At 38.1% G+C, this 26864-nt stretch overlaps 1 protein-coding gene across 1 annotated transcript in view; it reads right to left on the reverse strand.

The window, feature by feature from the left end:
* The window catches only part of LOC133515538 (apoptosis-resistant E3 ubiquitin protein ligase 1), a 97459-nt gene that overhangs the window by 19233 nt on the left and 51362 nt on the right, over positions 1–26864 (reverse strand). The gene's annotated exons all lie outside the window — the stretch shown is intronic.

Here is a 26864-nt window from a genome sequence, read left to right on the forward strand (position 1 = left end):
TAAAATTGTATAATTCTATGTTAGTGTGGTTAAAAATCTTTCCGATTGGCAGCGAAGGGCTAACTAGTAAATTATATAGATAAATAAGTAGCTATTATGTTGTAATTTTGGGATTTTTCTAGCAATTTCATTATAGCGTGATAAAATAATAGGCGATGGGTGCGTCTGAAGCTCAGCCAAAGCCTTACAAAGTCCCTGGTGTATTTAATATCGGCCGGAAATGCCGCTTTTTCGCGGGCCATTTATCATCCCGACGTAGGGCTGTCACAAAAACGATATTTTTTGTACTGGTATAGGCCGAGAGGTAGAGAAGAATTAATTATTATCATGATATAAACAAAACATTTTGCGGAATCTTCTTTCCAGCCGTAACAGTGCAGACGCCGTTGTAGTGCCTAACAAATTATTAATGCAATTCTACCTATATACTTACTCTTCCTAATCGATGCGTATCTATAAAGACGAATTATCTACATAAAATGTAGGTATTTACGTAATTAATTAAATTATAAAAGGGGCATTACGCCAGCCAATAAAATTCTAATAAAAGACAAAATTAATGTGATTATGCGAGCTAGCTACTTTTACAGGCGACTAGGTAGGTCCTACATAGTTTGCGTGAGCGCGTTTTGGGCACACCTGCGAGATCCGAGATTTTATTGGAGCCTCTCTAAAGCCATCCACTCCATTACTTGTGACCCTCGTAATTCTTGCTAAGCCACGCACATTGAATACTGACTAGATTGATCGTATCGGTATAATATGAACCTTTAGTATTATTAGGTACAAGTCAGTACTTGATATGCCGTCTGAAAGTTTACGAAAATTTCTCAGTAACTCGATAGGTATTATCCATTTTCAAAATGAAAGTTTCCTTTTCTGTGAAATTTTGCTGAAATATCCGACAACATTTCCAACTTTTTGCAAACTTCCGCAACTTGCCTATCTGTAGCCACGTGTTTCCACATCAAGTTACAATGGCTTCGCACCACGCAGTGGAGGGCAAGATTTTTCAATTAAAGGATACGTAAATTGAGGTATTCCTCAATGATATTTAAATTATGATAATGATAAAATAAATAATGGAAATTTATCAGGATTCGATTCGGTGACCTTGATGACGGTGATACCGGATCCTGTTCCAATCAAGAACAATTTAAATACTTCCGTTGTGTTGACACGCATTGGGATGCCTCGAAGAGCTCGTAACAGCAGCTTCTGCAGTTATACATTTATATAAGTATATAGCGGGACCCACAAAAAACCTTGCGACGTATTTAGGTAAAAAAAATTAAATTTAAAAAAAATATTTTGCAAGTAGGCCTCAAAGGCTCTTTTACAAGTCAATACAACATTTATAGTAACATCATATAGTGACATGAAAAATACATAAAAACATTTGTTCAGTGATTTTTGAAAATTATGAATTCTTTAGACTTCCTATTTTTCATACAATAGTAGATTGTTAACTAAGGGTGGAAAGTGAACCATATTGGTAATGGTATATGGTTACTTTTACCCGAGTTACGCACTCTACTTTTCATTTCGACTATGAGGAAAGTCAAACACAAGAAATGTAGGTTATGTGTTATTTTTTTTCGATCAAAATGTAAATAGCGCCATTACATAAAAAAAATCTAAAACCATAGACAATCCCATCTCAAATTGGGATGTGTTAAAAACGGTCTTAATGTATACGCGCCTTAAAAAAAGAGAAACTGTTGAATGAATGTAATGTAATGATAATATTTTTTCCTACTCCTCTACTGTTATCTGTCATATATACATTCTTGAACACGAATATAAGAACCTACATAAAAAGTTTGAAGAAAAGTCTATATTGTCTATTCCTCATAACAACACTTGTGCTTTAAAATCGCTTTAGTGATACTGTGACTAATGGCTACCAACCTAACAAAATCAAATTTAATACAAATAAGTGCATTGCTGCCAACTTACAAAATATTCATTTGGTTGCATTGCATGGTAGAAACAATCGCTTCATAAGTCAGAAACACTTATGTGATACCCGTAATATAACAACACCCATAAACTACGAAGACCGCTTAGCGTCGCTTGTTAGTCTCCATAGGCTACTGGGGCCAAAATCGAGAAAAAAAAAACAGTCCAAAAATTTAATTTATCAAAGACCAGACAAGTACCAGGGCCTCTTGACTTACGAGAAGGTGTCGCTGGCCAGCCGGGCCAGGGCGGGCCCGGCGCATAAGAATGTATGCTCACCTCGTTTTGGTTTGTTACCTACTTATATTCTACACTAGTCTAATGTATTATTTTTGTTGACTCGTAGGAAAAGTATTGTATGCAACGTTGTATAAGTAGGTCAAAAAATGCTCGTGGCGTATTCCTTTACAATGTTCGCCGTTTCCTTCGGCTTCGGCTCACATTGTAACTCACGCCACTCGCCTTTTTTGACCCTTCTTATACAACTGTTGTATAATAAACATTCATCATCATTTATATTGATTTATTAACAAATATTTGTTGATTTCATCATTTAAATATTAAATAGAAGTACATAGTATATTTTTAACCAAGATTTCAAAAGAGGAGGTTATCAATTCGGTTGTATGTTTTTTTTTATGTTTGTTACTCCAAACTCCGTCATTTCAGAACCGATTTTGAAAATTATTTTTTTGTTTGAATTTATATATATACAATTTAAATATTATCTAGATCGAACCTTTATCGAACCACATCAATCGAAGGATAGTCCCTAAGTTATTTCTTAGAAACCGTTCAGCTCACAAAGGTTTATAAAATCTGCTGCTAAATCCTGCTCCTTTGTATAATATCGTGAATACTAAAAAGCATGAGGTAGTAATAGTGTTAGGGCTCCTAGTCTATCCGCGTCCGCTCCATTACCATTGACCCGAGGTTGTGCCTCGTTTAGTCGCTTTGAATACTGACTTCCTATAAATAAGTATGTTGGTTTTATCGTGCCCGAGATATCCATTAGCAGGGGTTTTTAGCAATGGAGCCGAAATATGTTTGATTTAGGATAAAGCCGATAAAGCGTGATTCCTTCTACTGCTTATTGTTTTAGCGCTTTTAACTGAACCTTTTCCAGAGTCTTCTTAGTCATACCTACGGTATACTCAAATACTGGGTGTAATGGTTACCTTTAATTTTAACATAATCTTTTAATGTAGACTTTATAATTAATATGATAAGAAAGAAAATCAAATGTATTAAAACCATCTTTCAAACGGAAATTAGACATAACCATGATACCTAAGTTCAAAAGCAACATAAACACGTTACTTTTTAAAATTTTCGTACAATGTTATCCGATTTCATTGCTCTTAAGTGTATATCCCATTCTAACAGAACAAAGGCACGCCGTCAAAGCCTGGCCCCTTATACAATTAGATCGGCATTCACTGCAGATATCCAAGCCTCGTCACTGCCATCCGGCACCGATCCCATCCAAGTTCAGGTTTATCAAAGGCTTTGTCGACGACTGATATTATAGATAGGATAAGCGGTGACCCCTTTGACTTTATAGTGATTATAATTATTCCCCAATGTACTGCAACAGAACATTCGACAAAGTTACAACCGAAACGGCCATCATCTTGGCAAGAAAGTAGATAGTCATAAGTACACCATTATCCGCAAATGTTGTAATAAATGACAAATATCATCATCTATACATAGCGTTGTCCCGGCATTTTGCCACGACTCAGTCAAGGAACTTATAAATATCTAACGTACTGCTACAGCTATGAAATAATCATAGAACAATGTGCAATAGTCATTAGGTACAAAATATTTTCAGTCGATCGTGTGGCGACGACGCGCGAAACTGGCGGCGTTCCAGAACGCTTGCCCAAGGAAAGCTTTCTTACGTTTCACTAACAATACCGTCAAGTAGGTAGTAGGTACCTATGCTCGTACGGAAAATATGTCTGATTTGGTCCTACCTATCTTTTTACCGTACTTTTTTAGTACTGGCGCGGTGAAGGAGTCAACGGAGTATGTTTCTTTGATTTAAGCCAGGAATATAGAGTCTATTCGGAAAAAGAAGAGTCGTGGAATGTATTGGTTTCCATACATTCCACGACTCTTCTAGGGAACATTGTCGCGGCACTTCACTCGACGTCGCTGGCGACGCGTGTCGTGGCTTTATAACACTAGATATCTGTATAAGAAGTTTAAAATGTAGCTTAACTGCTTTGCTTTGTCAACTTTACACACATATTTTTTTACGTTAAGTATGACCGCTTTGGCAGTATGATATAAGACAATAGATCGTAACTTCAACTGAGAGAGAGAGAGAGAGAGATTTCAGAAGTGTCTATGCTAATTCACTGCTTACTTGCTAAGTAGGTGCGGACAGGTATTCCCTCATGTACAGCTAGTTCCAAAATTGCATGAAGACATTATTAATGGGATTCTTTTATGAATGAATGATTTTTTTTTATTTCAGACTTTTTCAAATCCATATTTTTGTTAGTAGTTACATACTAAAAACATACACATTTATAAAATTTCCATGCACTTTTGCTGCTGGCATAAAACGGTTTAGGGACTTATTTGCCTTTGAGTTGCTTGACGAGTAGGTATATTGGTTTCTTTATCAATAGAAAGCCAGTGGTAAATATTAAAAGACATTTCGACAAAGTCATATTTTAGAGGAGGTTAGGTATATTAGAACCCTCGACCTCTGCACGTAAAGTCGCACGCCTGACCAACTCGGACACCGCTCTACCATTCTACCAAATATATGTAAGGAACGAGCATAGATACATATCTGTTCTCGTGTGCCTCCATAGGTATTTATATGAATATCAAATATATAAAGGGGCCGAAGTGCAATAGTTATTGATATACAAAGGCGAATGGCGAGGCGCGAACCTGGCGGCGTTCCAAAACGCTTGCCAGCCGAATGGAGGCTTTCACCTTTACGTTTACTAACAATGCCAGATCTCGTGTAGCTACTAGTATACGGCTTATATTCACCAGCTTTTGTTTCCCGTAAACTCCGCAAGCCGTAGTTGAGCTTTTTATAGACTTTTCATATATGGATCGAAATTACATTTCGTCAACATATTCATACGTTACCTAACATATTCATAAGTTTCATAACATACGTTAGTTACCTAACATATTCATACGCATGTAGAAATAAAAAACTTTTTGTTTCTGTTCCCGAAACCTGAAAGTAAAGTGCACATACAATGCAAACAGTGCAATGAAAAGAACGACTCAACATTACGAATCACTTATAGTTAATAATTAATTAATATTGTCCTTTTCTGCCTTAAACACAGGAACTCCTAGTTCAGGTATTCGTAAATCACTTTTCTTTTCTCTAATAACAATCCTAGCTTAGTCTTTAAAAGCAACCACTGTACAATACTTTTTTTTATTGCTCATGCTTTGAAAGTGACTTGTTGTTGTTCTAAACGTGTGCAGAAAATGAGACGTTTCTGCTCTAGAGCAGTATACTTTCAAAGTACGTATTTTCTTTTTTGTTACGATAAGCAATTAAAATTTTGGTTTTAAATGGATGTGTAGTACAATTTCCATTCTAGTAACTATTAACTCGCTATTCCATAAATAACGATTTTACCTACATAAGTTGTTTATTGGAAATACCCTCAAGAAATACTGGTGAAGTTTATACTTCACCGTGTTTTTTTAGGTAAATGCACATGTATTTTACTTTCATCTTATTTGAAATTAAAAAAAGAGTGTTTAACTCGGGTAAAAGGCATCATTTCAGTCTCGGCCTATTGGCGCTTTCACTGCGTTTGAGAGCCAAACTATATAGCTCGATAGAAATGGGTACCTTTCGTCCCTTGGTTAACAATTTAGTATTTCAATAAATTATATGTATTTGTATTACCTTTTTAGGGTTCCGTTCCAAAAAGGTACAAAAGGAACCCTTATGATGCGACTGTCTGTCCGTCCGTCCGTCTGTCACATCGCTAAATATCTCGAGAACCACTTAAGCTATTGATTTGAAATTTGGAATAGTTATGAACAACGCTAATCCAGACACATTGAAAGTATTATTTTGTTATTTTATTTTTATTAACTATGGAAAATGCCCAATATGAAGAGGGGCAAAATTTTAAAGTCTAGATACTAGGTCAAGTGGGGTATCATTTGAAAGAGCTCAAATTGTACATTCCAAAACATTTTTTTTTTTTCATAGATAAAAAAAATTGAGGTATGATGGAAATTGGAAAATGTGAAAAAAAATACCGTTAAATAAGGGGGGCCTTATCTCTGAAGTTTACCGACGGAAAATTATGAATATTTTACAGGATATTAACATAACTATAAATTTTACAGGAAAAATATAATCAGACCTCTTGCTAACTTTTTTTTTAATTAACAAAAACCCTTTCCGAATATAGTTTGTTTGACTTGAATATAGAGTGTTTAACCTACTTAACGTGTGTTTATTACACTTGAAATTTCTATGAAATTACATTAAATAGTTAAATACAACTTTTTTTCAAATAAAGGAACGATTTTTGTAATCGGTTCACATGATCCTTAAAAAACCAACATACGTGCATTACATCGCGCAAATTAGTTAGACAATTTGCCAATAGATGGCGCTGTACACAATAATACTTAATATAGGTACTTCTATTCAAAAGTCTTTCGCCTTTATAGTTACACGAGATAATTCAAAGTTTGTACGGAACCCTCGGTGCGCGAGTAAAACGAACTCGCACTTGACCGGTTTTATTTTATCGTGGGTCCATCTCATTTGTTGCATAGATTAATGGAACACATCCGTCGCAGAACAAAGAATTAAACAAAATGTGAATTATTTTCTCAATATATTTCCTCCAATGAAACAGTACAAATGAGAATCATTGTACGCCCCGAAACAATGCCGTAGTTAGCGCAGCCCAGGTTTTGTTTCAATTGTTTGTTGAGTATGGGCGAATTGATCGCTCGAGATCGGGTGAACCAGTGACAAGAGTGCTCTCTGCACCGCACCGTTGTTACGGTTCTCAAGGTCGCGTTATGCTGGCTGAACTAAGAATTAGACTCACCGCTTTCGCGTAACCAATGGGAATCTATGGCCAGCATCCGCCAGATTTAATGGACCGCCCGCCTTTTTGTCATTCTTCTCGCGTTTAAAACTATCTGAAAATTCTGAAAGCATTTTATGCGGTGGGCGTTTTGAAATCCGCATGCACATTTTATTTTCTGCTGTTTAGGTTGTAGTTATTTCTGGATATAGATTGTACTAGTCTATTGTTTTAAGCCACTTTTGAGGGCCTACTGATTACCAGTTCGCCGGACGATATTGGCCTGTCAGTTATTGGCAAAAGCTGACAATCGCGAAGCATTTAAATGTCTGCGCCATAAACCATAAATTTGGAACAAATCAAAAATTTATACTTAAGTAATACACAAAGGCGCATGTTCTAACGAGTTAATTATATAGATACCTATATTTAAGCCATACCTACATTATTATGTATATTAATTGTCCATGTTCAAAGTGATGTAAATGTTACTGTAGCGCTAGTGGCAAATGCTTATTAAAACCATGCATTCTGAATAATACGAGTATATGTAGGTCTATAAGGTCAGTTCATTTTCAGATTGGTAGGTACTGATAATAATGAAGTGCATGCCCGACGCAGCTGCTCACAATGTGCTACAGTCAGCTTTAATATCTACTTCTCATTATAGAGTAGATAATAATCTGAAAACACTCGCATCTCGATTGCATTCAGCCATGATTTTGACGTGTTGATAACAAGTCAATTCGAACGTACACTGATATCAGAATGACATCTATTAAACAATGCCATTCGGTCATCGCGCATTTCGGTCTTACTTGTCCATGTATTGGCGCGGGCGAGATGCACTACAACTAAATAACATGATTCAAATATCGTTCTGCGTCAATGTACATTCGAATAGGCTTGTAAGTGTTGATAAAGGGTGTGCCGTAGCCCGTAGAACATTTGCCGGATTCGCCTGAGGTTCCAAATCGGGCACTTAATACGGTTACGGTACCTATTTTTAAACTAAATAATGAATTTTAATCTTGTTTGCTTGTTTAGATTATTTTCTTATGCCACATTGTTATTATATGTTTACCTACTCATGTAGGTGAATTGTAATGTTCTTATGAGTAATAAAGACTCTTTAAACCTTTAAAATGAAATCATCTGATTAACACACAATTTAGTTTTGACATAACCTGTCAGGAAAAGAGTTGTTTCTTCCCTGCTAGGTGGAATCAAACTAGCACTGTAGGGCTAAGATGGTCGAATCTTTATCATTTGTCACTATGCCTGTCACGTTCTAACAAGTATGTAAGTGCGAAAGTGACGGGCATAGTGACAAGCGATAAAAATGGAACCATGCTGCCACCGCTGGCTGGCTTGGCTGTTATTTTATTGCCAGTATAAAATATTTACAAATTGAAATATAAAATAGTATGCACATAATCGACTACAATTTATTTATACATTATTAACTAATACAAACGGGACTTAATCGCGTATTAGGATTTAAACTTTACCTCCGGCGTTTCGAGGACGGCGTTGTCCCCGTGGTCTCGGAGAAGACTGGCTAAAGCTCACATCAACATTTTCTAGCCGCGCGAGTTTTTGGAACTACCCGCACTCTTCTTCCTAATTGAATTACTCTTCTTCATAATTTGCAACATAATTAATTTACTCATAGGTGATGTGTAAAGGAGTACCTATTGTGTCACATTGTAGCAAAATTATTTCCACCTTGGGCGTAACACTTAGATCCCTCGCTACGCCCTTGATTCAATGTACGCCCACGCCGTAAATTTATCATTTGGCTCCATTGTGTCACAATATACTATTTGTGCCCTGATAACAGAACAGAAAATTCTATTGAAAAAGGAGAGAACCAAAACCCGTTTTCCTCCCTTTAAGCAGGGGAGTAAAAGCGGTTTTTCGAAAATAAGAAGTGAAAAAAATATTCCTTGGCCAGTAGGTTTGCAAGGTAACGGCACAGTGTGATCAGATAAGCTGGCGTGCAGGTCGTAATTTATGCCCAGCGCCGGCGCCCAGCCGTGCAAGCGGAAAGATAGCGATTGTTACCTCCAGCCAACATATGTAGTATTACCCACTACTCGTTATCAGCTTTGACCTAACTCCGTATAAAGCCTCTATTTACCTGTGCTAATGCTTGTGTACGGGCTTGTGTAACTTGTAATGTAAGTAACGAGGTTATACGACCTCACTGGTCGTACTCAACGCCTGTCTTGGCTGTAATAATCGTTATAAACAACACTAATAATACAGTCCGTTTCGGATATCGCACTGCTTATTGCTACAGCTGCAGTCACACCTCTGAATGGACTAATGTACCTACATGTAGATCACATATAAAACGAATTATCATTTATCACGGGGGTGGCCAACAGGTCGATCGCGACTGTTAGTCCAGTCGATCGTGATATAAATACGTAGACCAGTTTCATTTAAGGTTTCAAGAAGTATGTAATTGGTAGATCGCACAGGGTTTCGTTAGTAAACAGGAGATCTTGGGTCTAATCAAGTTGGCCACCCCTGATTTATCATATTTAACGCAAAAGGGGCCAATTATGACAAGATTCGTTCATTAAAATTTGTAATAGAAGAAATCCAGCATTATAATTGGTTAAATAAAGTCTTGTAAGAGAAGCAAAAATGACGCGATAAAAACGGTAATTTGGCCACGACAATAATAAATGTCTCGCGTTATTGCTTCATGGAGCGGCGAAGGACAATGGCTGTTACAACTAAATTAGCTGAATTTATTATAATCATAATAATATATTAAGTTTCATCCCTTTGTTATAATACTTATAATGCTACGCGCAACTTTTTGTACGGATTGGAGTAGGTACTCGTAATACTGGTGCTTTCTTTAAGAAAGCGCAAATTCTAGCATTTCTATCCACTAAGGTATTTTGAGTTATGTATTTTATGTGTGTTACGACACCGAAACTAAAACCGAAGCTGCTATGAAATTACCCGTATTTCTATTTATAAAGTAATAAAATTAGTTCGAGATGCAAACGGAGTTAGGATAGTAGTAGTAGTAGATGTAGATAGGAGAGCTTTGCCGCACTAATGCATAAGGGTATTAGCTAATATGAATTATGGATTACTCTATGCTACCTACGATTCGGACACGGTACCGTCAGCAACGTAAGGCTTGACACAACGGGCTGGGAACCAGTTGCAACAATTACAGCCAACAGAATGCAGTCGGTAGTGCTTTAGTATTGGTCTAATGGGGCTTGTAACCGTTTTGGTGTTGCAGGTGTCCATGGGCGACTTTAATTGCTTACCATTAGGTGATTCGGCTACTCGTTTGCCTCCTATATCATAAAAAAATGTGGTAAATATGCGGACATTGTCTATCAATATGAAAAAATGTTACCTGTACACGAAGGCACCCTACTTCTGGTTTTTCCGTACTAATTTGGGCAAATAATTATAGATGCCGCGAATAGTGGTTTTGGCCGAATACCGATATACGGCCCCTCTCTCGGCCGAAGTGCCGAATATTCGGCGAACGAGTCACAATTATTATGAAAACTGTTCGCCAACAAGGCACAATGTTTGCGAAGATATATTATTTGTTGAATAGAATTAATTAATGTGGTTAGAGTCAATCAAATCAGACCCATGATATAAATAAAATATTTTGTAATCAACAAATGCTCAAAAAAGGGTTTTCATTTTTAACAACGTTCAAAGAAAATATTTTTAATATTAAATAAATATACCTAGTATTCGGTTATTTTTATCGTGTAATTTTTATTTTAGGTAGGTAGGTGCAGCAGATATGCGGTATTCAGCCGAATAGTAGGCAACATTCGGCCAATAATTGAATATTCTGCAAAATGGCCGAATTGGCCGAATACCGAATAGTTGCCGAATATTCGTGGCATCTCGACAAACAATGCATTGGAGCCTGCATTACATGTCGTTTATGGTATATTGGACGCACCTAGATAACGAAAATATTTTTCTTTAATTTGTCATTTAAATGAATGACTGTTCCGTTTTGACAGAAAGTTCAGGGACAGCTATTTGTGGTTTTTAGGGTTCCGTAGCCAAATGGCAAAAAACGGAACCCTTATAGATTCGTCATGTCCGTCTGTCTGTCCGTTTATGTCACAGCCACTTTTCTCCGAAACTATAAGAGCTATCTGTTCAAACGTGGTAAGTAGATGTATTCTATAAACCGCATTAAGATTTTCACACAAAAATAGAAAAAAAAAAACAATAAATTTTGGTGGTTCCCCATACTTAGAACTGAAATTAAAAAAATCTTTTTTCATCAAACCCACACGTGTGGGGTATCTATGGATAGGTCTTCGAAAATGATATTTAGGTTTCTAAGATCATTTTTTTCTAAACTGAATAGTTTGCGCGAGAGACACTTTCAAAGTCGAAAAATGTTCCCCCCCACCCCTGTAACTTCTAAAAAAACAGAATGAAAAATCTAAAAAAATATATGATATACATTACCATGCAAACTTCCACCGAAAATTGGTTTGAATGAGATCTAGTAAGTAGTTTTTTTTAATACGTCATAAAAGGTACGGAACCCTTCATGGGCGAGTCCGACTCGCACTTGGCTGCTTTTTAGTATCTTTTTCCTTGAATTATTAAATTACGTTGCTTTTATTAAGGAATTCAACCGGGTCTGACACCTTTTACTTAATGAACAATGAACTTATAGTCTTAATTACAAGATACAATTTCAGTCACACATGTTAGATATAACAATTTAAACTGACGCGTTTGGTACACATATTTAATGTCCTTAACGGGTGTAACGCGATTAAATTTCTTTTATCCGATCCGACGCTTCAGCCAGGTGCACTAGCTGTGACCACGGAAGACTGACGTCCCGTTAAGGACATTAAACACAATGATCTTATATAAGAATATGGTAAACTACTAGATACTACATCCTATGTGCAAAAGTTATGCATACTGCGAACTGTACCTCTGTAAGAGCTCTAATAATATGTACTTGCACCCATGAAATACAGATTTTCCTTTATGCGAATGTCCGAATATCGGACCGGGTGACCCAGTTTCCAAGCACCAGGTAGCATTATTGATGAATGCAAATGCCGTGGTTTCCTTTGGGGACTGCACATCAACTATTTGGCTGTAAGCGCATTAATTACACCTACACCGCGCTTGTTCATGGCTAAGCGAAGTTGTAGGTAATAACAGGAACGGATTAAACTGAGCAGTAGTAAACCGTATATTTTCACAGTAAGGTTGACGAGTGGCCAGTTAGCAGTGTCGACGATGCTACGGAATATCGTGGCAAACTTAGGAACTCAGAAAACTAGTAAGGTTTGCTTCTATCAGACTTGGTACTACTTACAAAGTATTTGAGGTCTGTTTAACACTTTCAGTACTATCGCTTGCAAGTCCAACGTCTGCGAATATCGTTCGACTTACAAATACCTACAGGTATACCTAGTTATTGCCAGCTATTTGCGAAGTAGCATACGGTGCCAGACTTGCAATTAAAGTATATACCTATTTAAAGATTAAGAGCCCTTATTCCTTGGAGCGTTCTCCGATTTCACGAAATAACGCTCGATAGATGGCGTTGGCGCTCGGTACGCGAGCGCCGGCAACGCGACGCGCGTTTCAATGCAGACTAGAATAATCTTGATAGTTTTCAATATAATTTCAAGTAACATTAATTTTAGTGTTATATGATATCATATGGGCACTCTTTGTTTTATTTTATATGCACAGTAGTTTTTTTATTATGTACACTACTACTAAGTGTACAGACTACAGAGTGTACTATACCCTTGCTCTTTATTCTGTCTCTTTCACACCAATGGAAAATGAAAAAGTTAGTAAATGACTGCAGGTATAAATAAAGTACATTAGTGCGATAGAGAGACAGATAGTGTTTCGTTGTCGTGACGTAAAAGATTGGCATGTTGGCTATGCACCCATGGCGCCTAGCCAACATGACAATCGTTTGCGCATGTTAGTGCGATAGAAAGACAGATAGTGTTTCGTTGTCGTATCGTAAACGATTGGCATGTTGGCCACACACTTGCTTGGTGCCTAGCCAAAATACCAATCTTTTGCGTATATTAGTGCGATAGAGAGACAGTAGTGTTTCGTTGTCGTATCGTAAACGATTGGCATGTTGGCTACGCACCCATGATACCTAGCCAAGATGCCAATCGATTGCACATATTAGTGCGATAGAGAGACAGATAGTTTCCTTGTCGTATCGTAAACGTTTGGCATGGTGGCTACGCACCCATGCTGCCTAGTCAAGATGCCAATCGTTTGCGCACATTAGTGCTATAGAGTTTCAGTGTTATTTGAAATCACGTTAGGGTTTGTATTATTATTTTTGACCCGAATGAAGTCCATCCAGGTTCTCATGATGGAGTCAGGAGTTGGTCGCCAGGAGGCCTACCGCGAACCACGTTCGACGTGTTGCCTCTCTGTCGCACTTGTAAATTCGTACGTAAGTGTGATAGGGAGGTAACTCGTTGAACGTGGTTCGCGATAGGCCCTCTGAACTCCTAATCTATTCATTATAATTCCATCGTGTTTGGGCTCAAAAGATTTGGCCTGACGAACACCATCGATCTAGATGAGGTCCAGGGTCTCATGACGGAGTCAGGAGTTGGTCACCAGAACTCCTAATCTACTCATCATAACTCCATCGTGTTTGGGCTCAATAGATTTGCCCTGATGAGCACCATCAATCTAGATGAAGTTCAGGGTCTCATGATGGAGTCAGGAGTTGGTCACTAGAACTCCTAATCTACTAATTATAATTCCATCGTGTTTGGGCTCAATAGATTTGCCCTGACGAGTACCATCGATCTAAATGAAGTCCAGGGTCTCATGATGGAGTCAGAAGTTGGTCACCAGAACTCCTAATCTACTCATTATAATTCCATCGTGTTTGGGCTCAATAGATTGGCCCTGACGAGTACCATCGATCTAAATGAGGTTCAGGGTCTTATGATGGAGTCAGGAGTTGGTCACCATAATTCCTAATCTACTCATCATAACTCCATCGTGTTTGGGCTCAATAGAGTTGCCCTGACGAGCACCATCAATCTAGATGAGGTCCAGGGTCTCATGATGGAGTCAGGAGTTGGTCACCAGAACTCCTAATCTACTCATCATATCTCCATCGTGTTTGGGCTCAATAGATTTGCCCTGACGAACACCATCAATATAGATGATGTTCAGGGTCTCATGATGAAGCCAGGAGTTGGTGCTAGAACTCCTAATCTACTCATTATAGATCCATCGTGTTTGGGCTCAATAGATTTACCCCGACAAGCACCATCCATCTAGTTGAAGTCCGCGGTCTCATGATGGAGTCAGGAGTTGGTCACTAGAACTCCTAATCTACTCATTATAATTCCATCGTGTTTGGGCTCCATAGATTTGCCCTGACGAGCACCATCGACCTATCTTCGATCTATCGAAATCTTTTGAGCCCAAACACGTTGTAATTATAATGAGTAGATTAGGAGTTCTTGTGACCAACTCCTGACTCCATCATGAGACCCTGGACCTCATCTAGGTCGATGGTGTTCGTCAGGGCAAATCTTTTGAGCCCAAACACGATGAGGTTATGATGAGTAGTTTAGGAGTTCTGGTGACCAACTCCTGACTCCATCATGAGACCCTGGACCTCATCAGATTGATGGTGCTCGTCAGGGCAACTCTATTGAGCCCAAACACGATGGAGTTATGATGAGTAGATTAGGAGTTCTGGTGACCAACACCTGACTCCAGCATGAGACCCCGGACCTCATCTAGATCGATGGTGCTCGTCAGGGCAAATCTTTTGAGCCCAAACACGATGGAATTATGATGAGTAGATTAGGAGTTCTATTGACCAACTCCTGACTCCATCATGAGACCCTGGACTTTATCTAGATTGATGGTGCTCGTCAGGGCAAATCTATTGAGCCCAAACACGATGTAGTTATGATGAGTAGATTAGGAGTTCTGGTGACCAACACCTGACTCCAGCATGAGACCCCGGACCTCATCTAGATCGATGGTGCTCGTCAGGGCAAATCTTTTGAGCCCAAACAGGATGGAATTATAATGAGTAGATTAGGAGTTCTATTGACCAACTCCTGACTCCATCATGAGACCCTGGACTTTATCTAGATTGATGGTGCTTGTCAGGGCAAATCTATTGAGCCCAAACACGATGAGGTTATGATGAGTAGTTTAGGAGTTCTGGTGACCAACTCCTGACTCAATCATGAGACCCTGGACCTCATCTAGATCGATGGTGTTCATCAGGGCAAATCTATTGAGCCCAAACACGATGGAGTTATGATGAGTAGATTAGGAGTTCTGGTGACCAACTCCTGACTCCATCATGAGACCCTGAACCTCATTTAGAGCGATGGTGCTCGTCAGGGCAAATCTATTGAGCCCAAACACGATGGAGTTATGATGAGTAGATTAGGAGTTCTGGTGACCAACTCCTGACTCCATCATAAGACCCTGGACCTCATCTAGATCGATGGTGTTCGTCAGGGCAAATCTATTGAGCCCAAACACGATAGAGTTATGATGAGTAGATTAGGAGTTCTAATTTATTTTTATTTATTTAATCTTTATTGCACATAAGGAAACACACTGTACAATAGGCGAACTTAATGCCGGTCTAATGACCAACTCCTGGCTCAATCATGAGACCCTGGACCTCATCTAGATTGATGGTGCTCGTCAGGGCAACTCTATTGAGCCCAAACACGATGAGGTTATGATGAGTAGTTTAGGAGTTCTGGTGACCAACTCCTGACTCCATCATGAGACCCTGGACCTCATCTAGGTCGATGGTGTTCGTCAGGGCAAATCTTTTGAGCCCAAACACGATGGAGTTATGATGAGTAGATTAGGAGTTCTGGTGACCAACACCTGACTCCAGCATGAGACCCCGGACCTCATCTAGATCGATGGTGCTCGTCAGGGCAAATCTTTTGAGCCCAAATACGATGGAATTATAATGAGTAGATTAGGTGTTCTATTGACCAACTCCTGACTCCATCATGAGACCCTGGACCTCATCTAGATCGATGGTGTTCGTCAGGGCAAATCTTTTGAGCCCAAACACGATGGGATTATAATGAGTAGATTAGGAGTTTTGGTGACCAACTCCTGACTCCATCATGAGAACTTGGACTTCATCCGGGTCAAAAATAATAATGCAAATGCAAACCCTAACGTAATTTCAAGTAAAAATGCGTTTTTCAGAAAATCGCAGCCAAATAACACTAGACCCTACTCATAGTGTTGTGTTCCTGCCGGTGAGTAAGGTTGCCAGAGCTCAACGAGGGTGGGAGGGGGTTAGGGTCGGCAACGCGCATGTAACTCCTCTGGAGTTGCAGGCGTACATAGGCTACGGATACTGCTTACCATCAGGCGGGCCGTAAGCTTGTTTGCCACCGACGTAGTATAAAAAAAAGGACCACTGTAAAATCCATCAATAAGCGAGAGTCTGTTGTTAAGCATAGTGTAAAAAATGAACTTTTATTAAGATTTTCTAAGCGCAGTATATAGCACTTCTCGGAACTCCGTAGCTGATTACGAACTCAACGAATGCCTGACAATCGAGCACAGGTCCGTCCTCTAAGCGCGCTCCGCGCGGACTGAGAGCGGGGCGTCGCTGCTGCGTGATTTATACGTGTTTTAAAAAAATATAAATTTACGGCAATGCAGGTCCCATAGTTATGATTTTTTTTATATAGGTTAACATAAAGTTACAGTTTGCTATAATATTATTTTTAAAGCAAAATATGCGTACAATTTGCGGAAAAAAAATATAATAAAACCCTGTTTTCGCCAAAAAAATGAAGAAAACTCGGAAGGTATTTTATCAGTTTTTTCAAATGAATCATCGATTGTTAATCATTCCAGCCCCTCGTACGAGATATGTTGAATCAAATTGTAGTCCCAAAAAAACTCATTAAAAAAGAGGTTTAAAAGAGAAAATGAAAATTTGAACTGTTGGAGCCGCTAGTTTAGGAAACGATTATTTAAGTACGTTACCAGTTTTTGAATAAATACTAATAGTTACGTCGTAATCTTGAATGAAAAAGGAAGCATTTTACAAAATACGCTCGTCTGTAGGAATAAGGACTCTTAAGAAATAAATGTAAGGATGGCGAGGCGCTCATACGAATACGTAGAAATTTATCCATATTCATGCGATCGTGAGACATATTCAAAACAATATTGCGCTGGTTACGTATTTGGATAAGTACCTTTTGAATACTCCTTCTACTCGATGCAAAATAAGATATTTGGCTGTAAGAGGGGGAATTTCCGGCGTTTCGTGGTCGAATGTCGGATGCCGCGAAGTTGCGCAACACATTGCGGCTAGAATGTCTGCCTTATTTACATTTCTGTCCCTTTTAGCTTTATATTCATGCGTTGTGTTGTGACTACATACGTAAATATATACATATACAAGCAACCCGCCCTGGCTTCGCACGGGTTACACAAAAAAACAACTTATACACCTAAACCTTCCATTTATAATCATTATGATCTTCAATCTGTTATCGTATCAATTGGATAAGTAAAATAAGATTTGGGGCAGTAATCCTAATTATAAAATTGACTCCGTCTGTAACTAATTTTTGTATGTTGTAAGCCAAAATGCGTTTCTAAATACCGTGAAGCCACCATCGTTTTGTACTACCTATGGCGTTAGCTGCAACTTGTACGTACGCCCTGTTCACGGACTCATTATCGTGCAATTGTATAAAACGTACACGCTTATTGGTACATGCGAAATGAAATAATGGGTGTGATGACAAGACGATCGTCAAGGTCTTATCAAAACCAGATCAAAACCGTGACCATTTATTAAATCTGAATCGAGCTGCTTGAGTCGTTTCATAAGGCATCTCACGCTGAATGAATTAAATATTATTTTTAATTGAGTGCTTTTAGCAGGATGTTACGCAATTTCTCGCCGCTGTCCGGGGCTGACCCATTTCGCTGCAGGTACCGTTATTGATGGGCACGATGCTCCGGCGTTTCATTACCCGTGGTGTAGCCATTGATGTACGTAATAGGGGTAGATGAGGTACCAGGCGCTCGATCGTGAGCCACAAAATATAGGTTCCGGGACCTATATTGAATTAGTCGTACGGGTGACGCTGAAGTGTCAACATTGTCATCAAATTCGATAAAATATTGCCAAAGAATGCCGTGTTGCGCCTTTTTCCAGTGCTTCAATAGCTCCAAGCACAAAAACAAAGCTCACGGTATCACTTTTCATTCGTAAGTACTGTTATAACATTTGAAAACATAATTTTTTCTAAATAAAATTAAAAATTTCCTTGTTATTGAGTGAGCGCGACAGCTAAATAATGCATTACCCATGTGAGTAACACGTTTATCCGAGTGTCAAGTAGGCCTGCCCACTTCATGCATTGTAGAGTCAGCAATTTTTTTTATAAATAATGCAACTTTTTAAAACATGTGCTCCTATTCCTTGAAACTATAGAATGTAACCGGTTTTTATTTTAATATACGAATAACCGGTTGTTAACCAAAAATTCAGTTTTTCTGATAGTATTGTTAAAACAATATCTTGCATTAACTTGAAATCCAAATATCGGGAATAGTCCATCAAAAATTACTAAATAGTACCTACTTGTACAACAATAGGAAAACTATGGACAACATTTTTAACGAGAGCTCGATTTACAATTTTAATATGCGAGTTATAGTGTAGTTTTAAGATGTATTTATGTATGTTGAAAACTGTGTAAAAATATTTAGAACAGATATTAGATCAATCAAATTTAACCTTTTATCATAAACAAAAGTAATAAATAATAATCATCTCTATTTGTCAAGTAAAATGTATGATGACTGGTCTGGCCTAGTGGGCAGTGACCCTGCCTATAAAGCCGATGGTCCCGTCCCGGGTTCAAAGTTCTAATGATGGAATCCATGAAGAATTGAGGGAACACTTAAAGTCTTATAGGTAGGTACACATATAGTGATTTTTGTGGTTTTTGTTTACAAATTAAGCATTTTCATCCAAAAACTGGCAATTAGTGTAGTGGAACTGCTGATTATAAACAGAACGAAACTCCCTAACTACGTATTTACCGTTTGAGTATTTGTTTTAATTTGTCCTCTTTGTAGAGCAACTAAGGTGATGAAAATGAAAACGATGAAAATCAGAACGAATACTTTAAATTGAACATTCTAATGTAAGGGCACGCTGCCGTCTCAAATCGAGAAAAGTGGGACATTGCTAATTTCGCCTTCGATAGGGAATGATTAAAAAAAATATAACTTCAAAATCAGTATTAACGTTAAAAAAATGAAAACTATAACGTTTAGAGAAAAAACTTTCACTTATTTCTATTTTAAAACGAGCTGCAGCTGTGGAAATGCCTAGCGATTGAATTGTGAAAATTAAAAATGATGCTCGGTTTCGTTTTTGATACAAATTTTTTTTCTCCATACATTATAATTTTCCTTTTTATACCGCCCTCTCCGCATATTTTTTTGAATTGTATAGATAAACTATCGGTTTTACATATAAAATACATACAGTTTTACATATTTTATTTGTGTTAGCGAAAAAAAAATTGTTTTCCATAAAATAAATAAAGTGCCTATTTATTTTAATTTCGTATATATTTTATAAATATTTGTTTCCTGACGCTACCTAATAAAGACCTCCGTTAAAGGCGCTTATTCCAATGACTTACAACTTGTCCAATATAAGTGAATCCGTATACGTATCGTAACTATGAATAAACAAGGTTCACACTTTTATATTGGTTATCTTGAGTCGTGCGCTCGGTGAACGATTGGAATATATAAATACCAGGAGTAACTACGAATTACCAGTGATTACATTATCTCTTGTCAAGCGTACTTGTCTTTTCCGAAAAACCATCAGAAGTGGAACCTCGAGATCCCTATCAACTGAGATCATATCGTTATACTGGTTTTCTCGAGGCGACACGTTAGTTGAACATAGTGAATAGTCGACCAGGTTTTCAGAAGTAAAAAACGAGGGTCAATTTCATGCTTTAAAAATATGATAGTCAATCATTTGATATTAATCTCAGTGTAACTCGCTCGCTCAGATATTTGCTTGAAGTGAGAGACGGTCTAAGATTAGGTAATATCAAATCATTGTATTTTTTAAAAATCGAAATGACTTAATATCACTTTAAGACGACAATGTAAGAAGTATGTACGTCTCGCCTACACATTTGTATAATGTTATTAGTTTTTCTCTGTTGCACCTCGAGGAATACGCAAAATATAGGGGTCTCGCTTGCGCAGCACTGTTAACTATATTTGGTTATCCCTGTTGCTCGTTGTGCACATGTACATTATAATGGTGTGTAGTATTTGCAAATGAGTGGGTGCTGGACCAGATTTTAGTTTTGTCAACTATTAACGTCACATATCTACCCCTTTTACTTACATCAATGGGTGTAGCTGTGCGAATGAAACCGCGTCCTGTATTGTACGTTAGTGTTGCGGTATGTGCATGCATCCACCCTTTACCTAGATGCTTCATTCTCTTTTTAACCCCCTTAGGGGTTGAATTTCTCAAAACTGCCTGTTAGCCCTTGTACACTTTATAAATGCAACCAAGTGTGTAAATTTCAACTTTCTAGCATTTGTAGTTTCGGCTTTGCGTTGATGAGTCAATCAGTCAGGGCACGTACATTTATATATATGTAGAGAAGTGTTTGCTACGTTTCTCACTACATGCGACGGCGTAGCATTTATTACTAATTGTATTTTACAAATATTATAATATTTATAATATAGATAATAAGTTATTGTTACGCCTCAACGTCCCAAATGACTTCTGTGTAATTTGCTCGCTCTCATCGCGACCTGAATTTAAATAAACTGATGCAAAAGTAGGTACTTATCCAAACCTACTTAAAAAGCCCGCGTAACGGGATAGCCTTTAACGACCGAGAGCAGAACTTTGTACATTAATAAATTAAACTTCAAGATCCTATTAACGAGATCCAGTAACTTTGTAGATACTCCTAATCTTTAGAAGGTGGCTTTATGTTGTAGCAACATATTTCGGATGGGCTTGGTAGATTACCACACTAAATGACATTTAGTTTTTTACCATCCTACAAATTACAGTAAAGATTAAAGGTTTCATTAAGGCGCAGGGTAGGGCAAGGCATTCTCCATACAAACCTTGTGCAAGTTTTATTCGTTAGTTTTGGCATTTAATTTCATTTTTTGCTTGTATATATTAGATGTACGCAGAACTTGATGTAGAAATTTTTCTTTATTAAAAAAAAATAGAAAAATACACAAAAAAATAATACATCAAGCCCTATCTAACAGAAAAATAAGCATATTTACCAAAAATAATAACTGTAGCGCAAACACAAACGAAGAAAAACGCGCACAAAGTTTGTATGGAAAGAGCTTGCCCTACCCTTCGCCTTAAGCTTAAGATTTCATCCCCAATTCACTCTTATGATCCATCGTATGTCCTCAAAACTAAAGTTGGCCTAACTTTGGGAAAATAGCAAACATTATTACCTGACTTATAAAAAGAGCAGGTTTCACAGGAAAAAATCATAAAAAATACTTTGTTGAAGGTCAATTTGACCGTGCCCGTGTACATTAGTTAGTTTAGTTACAGTACCGTAAAATGGGGTGAGTAGGAACAAAACTGACATTCAAACCTCGATAAAACTTTATTTTTACATGTGGCAAACTGATTTTTATACATAAAAAATGTTCCGGTGGTTTGAATTTTAGTTTTTTTTTTATGATTTTGTGTAGTTCCTTTTCAGAACTTTAAAGATAAATACAAAATAGTAGGAAATCCCTCCTCACCCCTACTACAGGGTAGGGGTAAGGTGAGTATTGAAAATAGTTGGATCGACATTTTGGGATTATGAACATTATAATAGCTTGGTTTGTTATTAGAATCTATAATTTACGTAGCAGTGCAGCCTGTAAAAACCAACTCACCCCTCTGTCATCCCTCCTCACCCCATTCATAACCCAACTACCCTCGTAATTCCTACTCACCCCATTTTACGGTACATGTTCTTGCGTGACTATAGTATTAGAATATAATCACAGCCAAGTACATATGTAGCTAAACTTAATTCCTTCTAACATTGAGGTTAACTACCTTTAAGTAAACAGCCATTAGCGAGTGAGGGTAAGTTAGAAAAGAATAGCAATCCGACGATAGTAATAAAGAAGGGAAAAAACCAATGAATACGAGAACGACGCTCGGAGGTCATAAAAGCAACGTACCTAAAGCGGATTGTTTCTTTTTAGGGATCCGCGGGAGAGATATCGCATGTCATTTAAATCGTATCAGTAAATCCGCGCCCATGCGACTTAACTTAGTATTATTTCGAAGACAAAAATAATTGCAGTTTCATTATTTTTAACACCTTTTCCTTGCAAATGTGGGTAAGCATAGAAAGCAAATCCAAATACACAGCCGTAATATGTAACATACTCGTATACCAAACGATGTAAGCTATTCCTTTTATATTTATTTTTAGTTATTTAATTCGTTTTACGGTAATAATAATAATACATAGAGGGTGGTAGATTTACACCCGCGGTGGAAATTAACGAAGCTTGATAAATAACTACTGCGTTGGTAAACCAGTACAACTGCCTTACAGGTAGGTATTACGAATTTAGGGGTCTAATATTATTAGACTATTAGAAATGAGATACCAGAAAAATGGGTGTCTGGCGGCTTGCCTGTCTAGGAACCATTAACATACACAGCCAACCAAGGCCATGCCACCTCGAAAAAGGTAATAGTGGCAGTGTTAGCTGCGACTGGAAGCAATAAGAAGCGACTTTGTAATAAGACGCGTCCTGCTTTCTCCTGGTGGGCGCGACTGTAAATAATGTTCGCCTTAAAAATTATACTAATAAGACCACTGACATAAATGTTGCAATTTTCCAATCTATATAACATTGTTAAGTAAAAAATATTGACTCGCGGCGATACTGCGATGACGATCTTTCTCTTCAATATTAAAAAATATTTTATATTTAAATTCATATGGTGATTGATACGAAACGAAGCTTTGATGCCCAGCTCGCGCTTGACTGGTTATCCTGCTATTTACATTTAATAGCCTCCTCGGGCCAGTTGGCGCGGCGATTCAATTTTTAAGCACGGCCCGGATTTGAACCCCGACCCGACCTGTGGGATTATATTTATAGAGACACGAGTATTTTGCATAGTAATGAAAATGATGACGAGTTAGAATGTACCTTGGGCCGTGGGCGATGAGTTAAGGTATTCCACAGTTAATATTTTTGATCAGAAAACTTTTCTTTTTTAGCTTCACGCAACGTCCTCTTCAATCGACAGGGAACGCTATTTTAAAAGTATACAACTTTATGGTGCCTAAAGCCTTTGTACATTGTTTTGACAATGTCGCAAAATCCAATTAGGTATTATAGGTAGGTAGTTAAGTTTTCACATATTAAACATTTTAGGGCTGACGGGTTTTTAGAACAATTGACTAGTCAGAAAGCGGTTAACCCGGTGGACATAATACCTATAAGATACTATGTATACTTCCTACATATAATTATAAAAAAATGTTATTACCCATGTCTAGAGATCTATAAGTACATCTCGCGTCGAATGATGGTCCCTACAGCTCATTTTTACGAGTACGAGTATATGGGGTAGTTGTCAAGTAAAATGTTATCAGACATTTTTTGGAAGTTCGAAGTTGTATCTAACAACGTTTAAGTAATGAAAAAACCCGCCAAGTGCGAGTCCGACGGATGGACAGCGGAGTCTCAGTAATAGAGTCCCGTTTAACCCTTTGGGTACGGAACCCTAAAAACGGTAAAAACATATATTTTCAAGTATATTTAACTTAACCCCAACTAAAAGAGACTTGAAGGAGTCAACGGGACTATACTATAATTCGACGTGAGAGGTATAATGAAAGTATTTGGAAGTTGTATTTATGCAATTGATATTAAACGTTTAGTACTTAAAGCGTGACCGAAAACCATATGGGCATTACTAACCTACATTAGTTACATATACGAGCGTTTCTCAAAAATATGCCACTTTCATTAATTTTGTATTTTTTACGGCAGCATTGGTCTATTTTTTCCAAGTATATGCATTTCTTACTGAAGGCTTACGGCGGCCCCCACCCCCAGCCATCTCTAAATCTGTTCTTGGCCCTATTTACAGACAACGTCAAAGATTTACTTAGACGTTTCTTAGTTATGGCTTCATAATAAAGGGCACGATTGTATGCATATTTAAAGTCGACATTTATTCTTTTGCTGCTGTGTTCATTCAACAATTTCCGATGTTTCCTCCCGCAAATCGAATCGTGTGCTGCATGCCAATCCAACACGAGCCTCGAGCTACATCGCAATATTCGGCTGAATCTCCACATTTACAATATTGTCCTATTGATTTATTAAATGCCAAAGTTAAAACATCCAGCGACTTAGGGGGCGTCCATTAATCGCGTCATATTGTATAGGGGGGGACGGGGCGGGTCAGCAAAAAATCACCAATGATCACCACAGGGGACGGGGGGGTATGGACATGTATCACGTGTATTTTTTTTTCATCTGTGCTATACTGTATTATAGTCAATAAAATAAAAATAATAGTTTTCCGCCCTTATTATCCTTCACGTGTACTTAGGTTCATTTGTTAGAAAACTGTTCTTTAGTTATCGAAAAAAATACACGTCATATTGGATGGGGGGGGGGGGTCCTGAAAATATCACCAAAGATCATACGATACTTATATTAATTAACAAGCTTCAAAATTAACTTCTGTAGTTTAATTAACTACTTATTATTAACCAAAAAATGTGTATATGTAAATTTATCTAGGTAACCGTTGACCGCTAAGTGTTTGACGTAGTAAAACGCTGAATTTAAGCCAATCTAGAGTTCGCAGAGTTTACCAGAGGTTCCGGCGGACTGGATCCTTTACTTCAAGACCAAAACGTGGCCGCAGAAAGCGTACATCAGAGAGGGACGACCGCTTCATTGTCACAACATCTCTCCGAAATCGACACCAGACAAGCGTTGCCATCCAGCAGCGTCTGCGTGAGGTATGAGGAGGGGCGGCCAGTAAGTGGACTAGAAGAAGAAGACTTAAGAAAGCGAATTCAATACCCAGGAGGCCTGCAACCGGGCCCAGATAGCTGGCACGACACCGTACAGCCCGAAGAGAGTTTGCTGAAAGTCATATGGACTGTACCATTGAGCAATGGACCCCAGTTCTCTTCTCGGACGAGTGCAGAATGTACTTGAATGGATGTGACCGAAGAGTCTACAGGAGGCCAGAAGAACGGTTTGGTCAATGTTGCTTTTCCGAAAGGGTCGCCTATGGCGGTGGATCTGTAGTGTTCTGGGGCGGCAATTCCTATGACGGGCGGACAGAGCTGGTTTTCGTGCCTGGCGGGGGCCGTGGCGGTGAATTGACCGCTGCCACGTACATCACTGATATCCTGGAGGAACATGTTGTTCTTTATGCCGGTATTTTTGATCAGGGGTTCATCCTAATGCAGGATAATGCCCCGTGTCATACCGCTAGGGCAGCCTACCTAGTCGAAGTGGGCATCGACACTATGGACTGGCCAGCGATGAGCCCGAACCTTAACCCCATTGAACACGTGTGGGATTATCTGAAAAGGATGGTTCGGAAGCGGAATCCTGCCCCGGCCAATGTTGAGGAGCTGAAGGGGGCCTTGCTGGAGGAGTGGGACGCTATTCCTAAAGATCACATAAAAAAATTAATTAGGTCTATGAAAAACCGCTTGATTTGTGTGAGGAGGGCTAGGGGTGGCAGCACGAAGTATTAATTTATTAAAAATAATTTACATATATTGTATACTAAAAAATAGACTTTTATTCCTAATTTTCCTGATTTATTTTTGGCACATTATGCGACTACTTTCAGTTTTCACCAACTTCGAAATTTCATTGAATTGACCAATTTTCTAATGCGTTACATTATACGCTTTCAGTTGATACCTAAATTTTCAGATTCGGGTATAGAATTACAAGGACGTGCGGACGAAAAAATGCAAAGTGATGCAATACTTTTGAACGCGAGTGTATAAGTAACCAATAAAGTGCGTAGATATTTAGTGTGAGTACTGCTGGCCTGATGGTATGGTGCGCGGCTTTCAAACAGGAGGTTGAGGTTTCGAAACCGAGGGGTGACTAGTTGACTACTACCAATGAGATTCTTATATTATAACTTATACGTATGTTAGGTATGAAAAGTCCTATGATATTTACCAGTAGCTTTTCGGTGAACGAAAATATCGTGTAGAGAAACCGAACTAATCCAATAAAAATCAGTGTGATGGGCGAATTTATCCACGTGATAAAATGATAAAACAAATATCACGTTTTAACACCACACAATAGTATTTTATACTATCGTGATATAATAGATAGCTTTTCAATCGAGTAACGTGTTAAGGCAACAAATCTTGCTGAGTTGCCTTAGTAAGGTACGAGATTTAAAAGCTTGATTATATTATTATTTATATATACATTTTTTACGAGACATCTAAAATAATACTTTAGTTACAATAAAACCTAAATAATTAATGAAAATTGGTAAGTATCTCAGTACACAAAAATGTAGTACAAAAGACATAAACGCGCGTTATGTGAATATGCTCATGAAATAATTTCCCGTTTATATCTTCTCTATGGGAACGCGGCGGCACGTGATGGGCCAAATCTTTATAGTTGACTACAGCGTATCGAAATGAATATTTTAGTTGAGTT

The sequence above is a fragment of the Cydia pomonella genome, chromosome 2, assembly GCF_033807575.1.
Source record: "Cydia pomonella isolate Wapato2018A chromosome 2, ilCydPomo1, whole genome shotgun sequence".
Lineage (NCBI taxonomy): Eukaryota > Metazoa > Arthropoda > Insecta > Lepidoptera > Tortricidae > Cydia > Cydia pomonella.